This window comes from Miscanthus floridulus, chromosome 10 (genome assembly GCF_019320115.1).
Source record: "Miscanthus floridulus cultivar M001 chromosome 10, ASM1932011v1, whole genome shotgun sequence".
Taxonomy (NCBI): Eukaryota; Viridiplantae; Streptophyta; class Magnoliopsida; order Poales; family Poaceae; genus Miscanthus; species Miscanthus floridulus.
Genome location: NC_089589.1, coordinates 131855676 through 131864240, shown reverse-complemented (window position 1 = coordinate 131864240; position 8565 = coordinate 131855676). Strand labels below are relative to the sequence as shown.

Sequence of the window (8565 nt, the reverse complement as noted above, 5' to 3'; positions counted from 1 at the left end):
ATTATATAATATATGAAAACATATATGTTTATGTTTGACCTTCAACTTCTCCACTTTTCTAATTGATGATTCAAACCTAATGGTTCAGATCCACCCCGTCTCTTCTTAGTCCAAGACTAAAACATGGAATAAATGAAAAAAATCCTCGAGATTTTTCTTGGAGATTCGATTTTTTGACATCTCACATTTATTGTCCTCCCATGGAACAATACTTTTTTGGACTAATAAGCAATAAAAACGTGCCAACATCATCCTTCCCTTGTCTTTTCTATAAATATTATAATAACATTTGGTGCCTTAGCCTAAAAAGATTTGTTGAGGGTTGGAAATAGAAAAAAAGGATTTAGTGCAATATATCAGATCAGACTTCGAGGAATTGCTTAGAATTAGGGGGTGTTTGGTTCCTCTCACTAAGCTTTAGTCCCTGTCACATCGGATGTTCGAATGCTAATTAGGAGAACTAAATATGAGCTAATTACAAAACTAATTGCATAGATGGTGACTAACTTGAGAGACGAATCTATTAAACCTAATTAGTCCATGATTTGACAATATCGTACTACAATAAACATATGCTAATAATAGATTAATTAGGCTTAATAGATTCGTCTCACAAATTAATCTCCATCTATATAATTAATTTTATAATTAGCTTATATTAATTTCTCTTAATTAGTATCCAAACCTAAGACGTGGCATGCGCTATAGAGTTGGAACCAATCACCCCACCGCAGGGTCACGGCGACGTGATGGCAAACTTGTAAAAACAACCAGCCAAGTTTTCCCTAATAATGCAGAAAAAATATCAAAAATACCCCTCCCACCCGTAGCCCTAACAAATCGGTCCCCTTCTTCCTCCTCCCTCTGCGCCGCCGCCCGCCGCCGCCACTGACCGCGGTCGCCTCCTCTCCCCGTCCGGTCCAGTGGGGGCGGCGATTGGTGTCTCCTCCTCCTTGTGCTGGTATGTCTCCCAAACCCCTTGCTTGCTTGCTTGGATTCGATGCGTGCGTTCCTGAATCTGTGCGCGAAGTCAGGGTTCGGTTCCGTTCTCAATCGAACCCAGCAGGTCCTTCTCCTCTCCCGCTCAGTTCGATGGTTCGTTTAGGTGGTTCTTCAGCTTGGCCGGTTTCACACCGCGACGGCGCAGTTTATTTTCCGTAAAATTTGGGGGTTTAAGTGAATTCAGCGCCTCTCCTAGGAGATTCCACGTTTTCCCCCTTTTTCCGTGCCTGCCCCTTGCGTTGGTTGTTCTTCTTGGTCTCGCACTCACTCCTAATGTGATTTGTGCAAATAGCAGGGGATTCTTGAACAAAATTTCCCAACTTGACCCCTTTGTTTTTCAGTACCGACCTTGCTTTTGCTGTCTGTTGTCATAGCGGACCCGCGATTTGGAGTGAATGGCACTGCGCCCCAGTGTTTTCCTCCTGACTATCACACAGACACGCAGACACATAGGCGAATTGGCTCCATCAAGTTAGTTTCACAGGCTTCTAATTCGTAGCTTAGATTATCATACTGTTTGACTGCTCAAATTGACAAGATTTGTTGTCATTGTGAACCTATTCACAATTTCACATTCTGTGTCTTCTGAAAGTTCAGTACGACGATGACTTAATAACAGCTCGAAAGTTCCAAACTTCTTGGTTACCTGACTCAACCAGTAGACCTTTTTGTAATACATAATACAGGTCTGTCTTAGATTTCGTTCCATCTTTTTCTTTGGTGAGTGCTTTGTCTGTTAGTTTCCCATCTGCTAGATTTGTCTGAAATGTCATATGCAGTTCAACCTACATGCTTGCCTTTCATATGCTGCTCATCTGATTTTACTTGCTGACTGTATATTATTCAGTTCAGTGTAAGCCATATCAGAGAATCTGGATAGAGATGAATTTCCCTTTGTTTTTCTAAACTGTTGTGCCTTTTATACTGACTCAATCAGTGACTTAGGGGGCATGGCGAATGGGGCTATTGTGGTAGCCATTTGCCAGTACGGCGGAGAGTTCACTTCTGGCCCAAGTGGTAATCTGATATACAGAGGTGGAGAAGCTCATGCTGTCGATGTCACTCGTGATTCGATGCCTGGAGGGCTTCAAGGATGAGCTTTGCAAGGTGTTCCATGTTGATGTCACTGACATGTCACTCAAGTACTTTCTTCCCAATAATCTGAAAACACTCATCACCATATCATGTGACCGGGATTTGCAAAGGATGGTTGATTTTACTGCCAATGCTGCACATGTAGGATGTTTTTCTGATAAGCAGACAAGAGAACAGGTATGTCTTGTTCTACCTTTTTTGTGTAACCTTTTATAATTCACATAACATCAAACATATCATGAGGTGATTGATTGTTTTGTCTCATGCTGTATAACCAGGAGTATTGTAACACATTCTGGAGCTACATCTAGCTCTGTTGCTAGTGGCGAACAAAAGGAAAAGACCCACTTCTAAAAACAAGTACGTGGTATCACTCGGCTTTTTTTTATCAACATTATCTACAACCCCATACTCTTCTAAGCATCACAATCAATGCTATCCCTTTCTAGGGTAATCAGAAGCAGCAAACCAGCTACCAGTGCTCCTGGCAATTCAGTTCAAGCTATCACAGATAACGTGGGACAACCAGTTTCAGTTATTACTGAAAATGAAGAAAACAGGTGCAGGATCAACCTACACACAATTGCTTAATCTTTGCATGCCTTCTTTGCTCTAAGATGTTATGCAGAATAAACTGCTTTCAATGTAAATGCTGAGAAAAATGCATGTGTCGATGCTATGAATTAACTGCATGCTAGTTCCTACATTTGTCTGTTAGCTGCACATATCTATGCATTCTGTTAGGTTGTTAGTGCGTCGTGTTAGAAGGCTTCTCTACATAGAAATAAGTGCTAGCAGAGTCTCATGATGAGAGGTATCAAGTTCAATGTTAACGATAACAATCTAGCCTTTACTCTGGTCATCTGACCCTTACCACGAACCAGTCCATACCAATGCGAACGATTTCATCGACTGGTTGCATGCGCTTTGTGATCCTAAATTTTAGCTGTATAAAATTTTTCTACTTACTGCCACCTGTTGAAGTTGTTTCTTCATTTCAAGGAATAGCTTCACTTTTATGGACTACGGTCCATACCTTTAGTTTAATCAAATAAAGTTCCCAGTGGACATGTGGTCTAGTTCATCTTGAATGTCTATTTTGCAGTTCTGTTAGTATATCCTATTACACTATTGCAGTCCTATTATTTACTTTGTTCGTTAGTCAATGGTTCTGTTTTTTACTACATTGTCCACTCCCAGTTACCGTTTCTATCTTTCTCAAAACTAGGGTTTTTCAGTTGGAATTTGGGAATGACATCGGATTTACCACCACAGCTGGAGGCGCTTCCTTCACATCAGATATTCTCGATCAGCAAAAGCTTGCTGTTGTTGATAATATCCCCAGGTAACTTATTACACATTCATATCTTTCTCTCCATATTGTTTGCTAAAAAGGATTACTTTTTTTGACAGATTTTTGTCAATTTTGTATGATTTTTCTTTGCAGGGAAGCAGTTAGTCTGTTTGATGATGCATTCAATCCATATGTTGGTTCTGAGATCATGCATGAGCCTCCTCAGGGACCTAACAATCCTATTGTGTTGTGGGATGACATTATCAAAGGAGTTGGTCAAGAATTTGATAATGTGAAAGATTTCCGTGCTCAGTTGTGCAAGTATGCTATTGGGAAAGGATTTGTGTACCGGTTCATAAAAAATGAAATCACTCGCGTCACTGTAAAATGTGCTGCAGAAGGAGGCTGCACCTGGCGGTTGCATGCGTCTGAATCATCTCGTAACAAGAAATTTGTTATCAAGAGAATGACAGATGAACATACTTGTGGTGGAGGAAGTGGAGAAGGTCAGCGTCGAGCAACAAGACAGTGGTTGACTACTATCATTAAGGAGAAGCTGCATGATAACCCAAAGTTTAAGCCAAAGGAACTCGTAAAGGAATTATTTGAAGAATACGGAGTTACACTAACATATTCACAGGTTTGGCGAGGCAAAGAAGTAGCAGAGAAAGAGATTTATCATGCTATCAGGGAGACTCGCGATCAGTTACCCTGGTATTGTCAGAGGCTTGAGGAGACCAACCCAGGAAGTATAAGTGTGCTGTCTCCGGAGGTGGATATGAAATCCCGCCGCTTTTTTGTTGCATTCCATGCTTGTTTGCATGGCTTTGTAAATGGGTGCAGGCCCCTCTTATTTCTGGACAAGGTCCCACTGAAAGCAACGAATGAGTACAAGTTGCTTGTGGCTGCTGCCGTTGATGCAGATGATGGTGTATTTCCGTTGGCATTTAATGTGGTTGAAGATGAAAATTATGATAGCTGGGGTTGGTTCTTAATGCATCTGAAAATAGCTCTCCAAACTCACAACTACCCTTGCAATGGCATGACATTCTTGTCCAATGGACAAATGGGTCTGGATGCTGCTGTTTCTCACGTGTTTGAGGATGGCGAACATGCCTTCTGTTTGCACCATATCATTGAGGAATTTAAAGGAGAGCTGAGGAAGGGACCATGGTCACAACAAATAAGGGAGGGGATGGTTGAGGATTTCACTCGTGCAGCCCAAGCGTGCAACATCGAGGATTTTAATGCATCCATTGAGAGCATAAGGAATATATCCAGTGAAGCTGCTGACTGGATCATTGTGAGCAAGCCAGAGCATTGGTCAGATGCCATTTTCCGAGGCTGCCGGTATGATCATTTCTCCTTGAACATTTGTGATGCTTTCAATAACTGGATACCAACCAAGAAGGAGAGTTCCATAGTGCTGATGATAGACTCACTGAGAATGAAGATTAAGGAAGTAATAGAATCAAGGCTTGAAGCTTGCAAGGCGTGGGAAGGGCCTTTAACACCTACTATGGAATGCAAAGTGCAGGATGAGATGCTGAAGGCTGGCAAAATGACTGTGCTGTGTTCCTCCGAGACTGTGTTTGAAGTGAGGGGCAATGCAATTTTTGTAGTTAATATTGGAAATTGGGAGTGCACGTGTCGGCGCTGGCAACTCTCTGGCCTCCCCTGCATGCATGCCATTGCTGTGTTCAACAGGCTTGGTCGCAGTTTCTATGACTACTGCCCAAAGTTCTTTAGAATAGAAAGCTACCATCTGACATACTCAGGAATAATCTTCCCAATACCTGACATGGATAGTGTTGATTTTAGTGCTGGGGCAAATCTACTCCCACTGCCTCCCAAGCAGCGCTCATCAGATAAACCGAGAAGGAAGCGGTCTAACCCCAACAAGATAAGCACTCTCATACGACTCTGTAGCAGGTGCAAACAAACAGGACACAATAAGGCAACATGTGAAGTTCAGTTCTAGTCGAAAGCAACCTCTTCATCTCTAGTTTGTACAGAATTAGCAGGTACTTGTTGTCTTGAGCCTTACTTTGGCATTCTCGTGCTACATTTCCCCTGAACAAGATGTGTTTGCCTGAGTTCTGAATTTATTTATTTTTACATGAACCAGTTTAGTTTGAACATTTGTTGTGTTCCCTGTTGATCTTGGTATACAATACAAACCATGTTGAGCTGATCTTTTAACTCTCTGATGCATGTTTTGCCTTTGCAGTGTCAAAGGTCTGAAGTTTAGGTATAGTGCAGAGAACATGGTTTCTTTTCTCAGAGATATGAAATGTGGCGAAGCAAAGTGTCATTGGTGCTCTGGTTCTTGCTGCTATTTTTAGTTTCTTGGGTGGAAGGGAGTTGCAGTCATTGGATGTTGATAACATACATGGGCGATGCAGCTTAATAATAATTTACTTGTCAGTGAGTGAGCTGCGATGATGCCATAGATTCCTACCATAATTTCGCTGGAACAGAAGAGTATATGGGAGATGCAGCTTAGTTTTACTTGTTAGTTTACCTATGGTCCCATATACAGTGTTGCAACATGAAGTAAGCATCACAGTTTTTAGGCTAGTCGACTTCGTGTCTTTCAGGGGCACTGATGACAGTAAGAAAGGGATAATTAGATATTTATCACTGAATTTTTTTTAATCCTAGATTTGAACATCCATGTCTCACTGACATACGTGCCTCCCCACGTGTGCGCTGTGTCCTTTTACAGTAGCAAAAATATGGGATTTGGACGAAATTACTCGCAGTTTCTTTTTATATACAGCATATGCTGAGTTACAGCTCGCTCCTGTTTGAGTTGGTATTGGCAAAGTAGTTTGGTTTTTGATCAGGCGTCATCATCACTCGATCTATTCATCATGCACGCCCATTCCTGATCCATGTATCACACACAGATACGACAGTTGAATTAAAGGATGGAGGGGGCAGTTATCTCGCCGCAAACTGAAGAAACTAGTTATGTGATGAATTAAGGATAGAGGGAGCCTTTATATGTTTATTCACTCCTGATTCATCATTACACAAAGATATATACGACTCCCTCCATGACTGCTCACGAACATCATTATGGCTTGGCACTGCCGGTCATCATCACGAATATCTACTCTATTTTCATGTAGCCTCCCTTTGTTTTGCTCACAAGCGGAGGGGGGTGAATCCTCTTATCTACACAAAAATTTATTACCATGTAATTCAACGAAAATTGGTTTTGTACTTGCACATCTAATAATTTATTTGTCTTTATTTAAGTATTTGGCGCCCCCCTCGTTCGTATTTTCTGACTCTGGTCCTGCTTCTGCTGCTAACTCATTTGCATAGGTTGGGTACGATGCAATTTATGCATCTCTCATGATTAATCTGCTTGCTTTATATTATCAATTTTAATACAAATTTCATTATTATGCTGTGGTTACATGATTATGCTTGTCAATCCATTTATGTTCATGATTTATGTATTGACTCAACTGAACCTAAAAGTGCAACTGTTCCATAGTCCATACACAACAAGAGACATCCGCAAGCACAACAGCAAAAACGCATCATAAATCTTGATCATTAATCACTTTTCCTTAATGATGAAGATACATGCCACAATGATGAGACTTTGAATGATTTTTTTACTAAATTGTAGATGTTTTTTACATATCACATCACTGCCCTTCGGCCCACGACCTGTCCAGGAAGGAAAAAAGAGTTAATAATATTTTACTCTATCTTTATCATCACTCGGATATATATTTCATAGTACCAAATAGTATGAAAGGATCAGTAGTTAATGATGGATTATTTACCTGCTGATGATGAGGAGCAGCAGGAAGTTCGCAGAGCCCATGAAGCGCCAGGATCTTAGATATGCTGTACTTGTCCTTCTCCTCATTTGTGAGTAGGAGGACAACGTAGTCCATGTCTCTGTTTTCAACCGCCCTCACAGCATCGTAACAGGGACTATGCCGGGATACAACATAAACAGGATACCCTAGACGGATGAATTTGTCACATTCTTCTAGGATCTTATCCTTCTGTTACTTTCTTAGACGGAAACATCTCTTATAGCGCTAATCTCGGCAGCTAGTGAAGAAAATATAGGGCTCAAACGACTTGACCTTCTATGGCCTTTTTCGTTTCACTGAAAAAACAAGCCGAAATATTGTTCTGGCTGATTTGTTATGAGAGAAAAACACTATTTCGACTAAAAAAACAAGCTGAAAAAGACAGATTATAAGAGAAGCGAACATGGCCTATATATCTTGAACATGACACAAGTTCTCCTATATATAGCATTTAAAACAGCTGCCAACTCTTGTGTCAATTTAATGCTCAAATTTGTTGATATGATATCAGAGACAGGTAATACTATGCTCAGGGCTAGATATGGTATAATTTATGAAGATATAAGACACTACCAGAGAAGAGGTTTTTCTGTCGCTTTCGGTTTCTCCTGTCGGTTCTGTATAAACCGTCAGGAATGTCTAGAAATCCTAGTCGATTGATAAAGAACTGACAGGATTGGGTGAGATTATTCCTGTCGGTTCGTCAAAACCCATAGGAAAAGTAAGTCGTCAGATTATTCCTGTCGGCTCTTATGACAGGACAGGACAAAGACATTCCTGTCAGGTTTATGGTTTGATTCCTGTCAGGTTTGGCTGCTAGGTTTCGGGTTTGACTGGTCAACCGTAAGCCGTCAGGAAAATATTCTTGTCGGCTGGCCGTCAGGAAATATCAGTTATTCCAGTCGCGTTGCTCTGTCGGCCCTTTCCTGACGGCTGAGCCGTCAGGAACTATATTACTGACGGTTTTTGGTCTTTACTGACGGTTTCCAGCTGTCAGAAAAAACCCTAGGTGCTGGTAGTGAGAATAAGCAATCACGAATTTATGAGCTCAATGTTTGGATGCTAATGATATTATTATTTCCATCATGGACACTAAATGAGTGTATGTAGGATTTTTTTTGTTGACTTTGAGATGGAACAAAATCAAAGAGTGGAAAGTAGTAACATGTCGGACATGCAGCTTTGACTCGATTCTAGACTTGAAAACCATGCTCAGATTTTAGGCTACTACTATATTCACAACTACAAAATAATTGTTGTCTCAAGTGACGTAGGAAATAACAACACGATATACTGATTATAAAAGTTGCGTTGACATCTCAATTA

The 8565-nt window shown here is 40.9% G+C and overlaps 1 pseudogene; it reads left to right on the top strand.

Annotated features, from left to right (window-relative positions):
* The first annotated feature begins 814 nt into the window (after positions 1 to 814).
* LOC136485732 (uncharacterized) lies at positions 815 to 6223 on the top strand (annotated as a pseudogene).
* The last annotated feature ends 2342 nt before the right edge of the window (positions 6224 to 8565 follow it).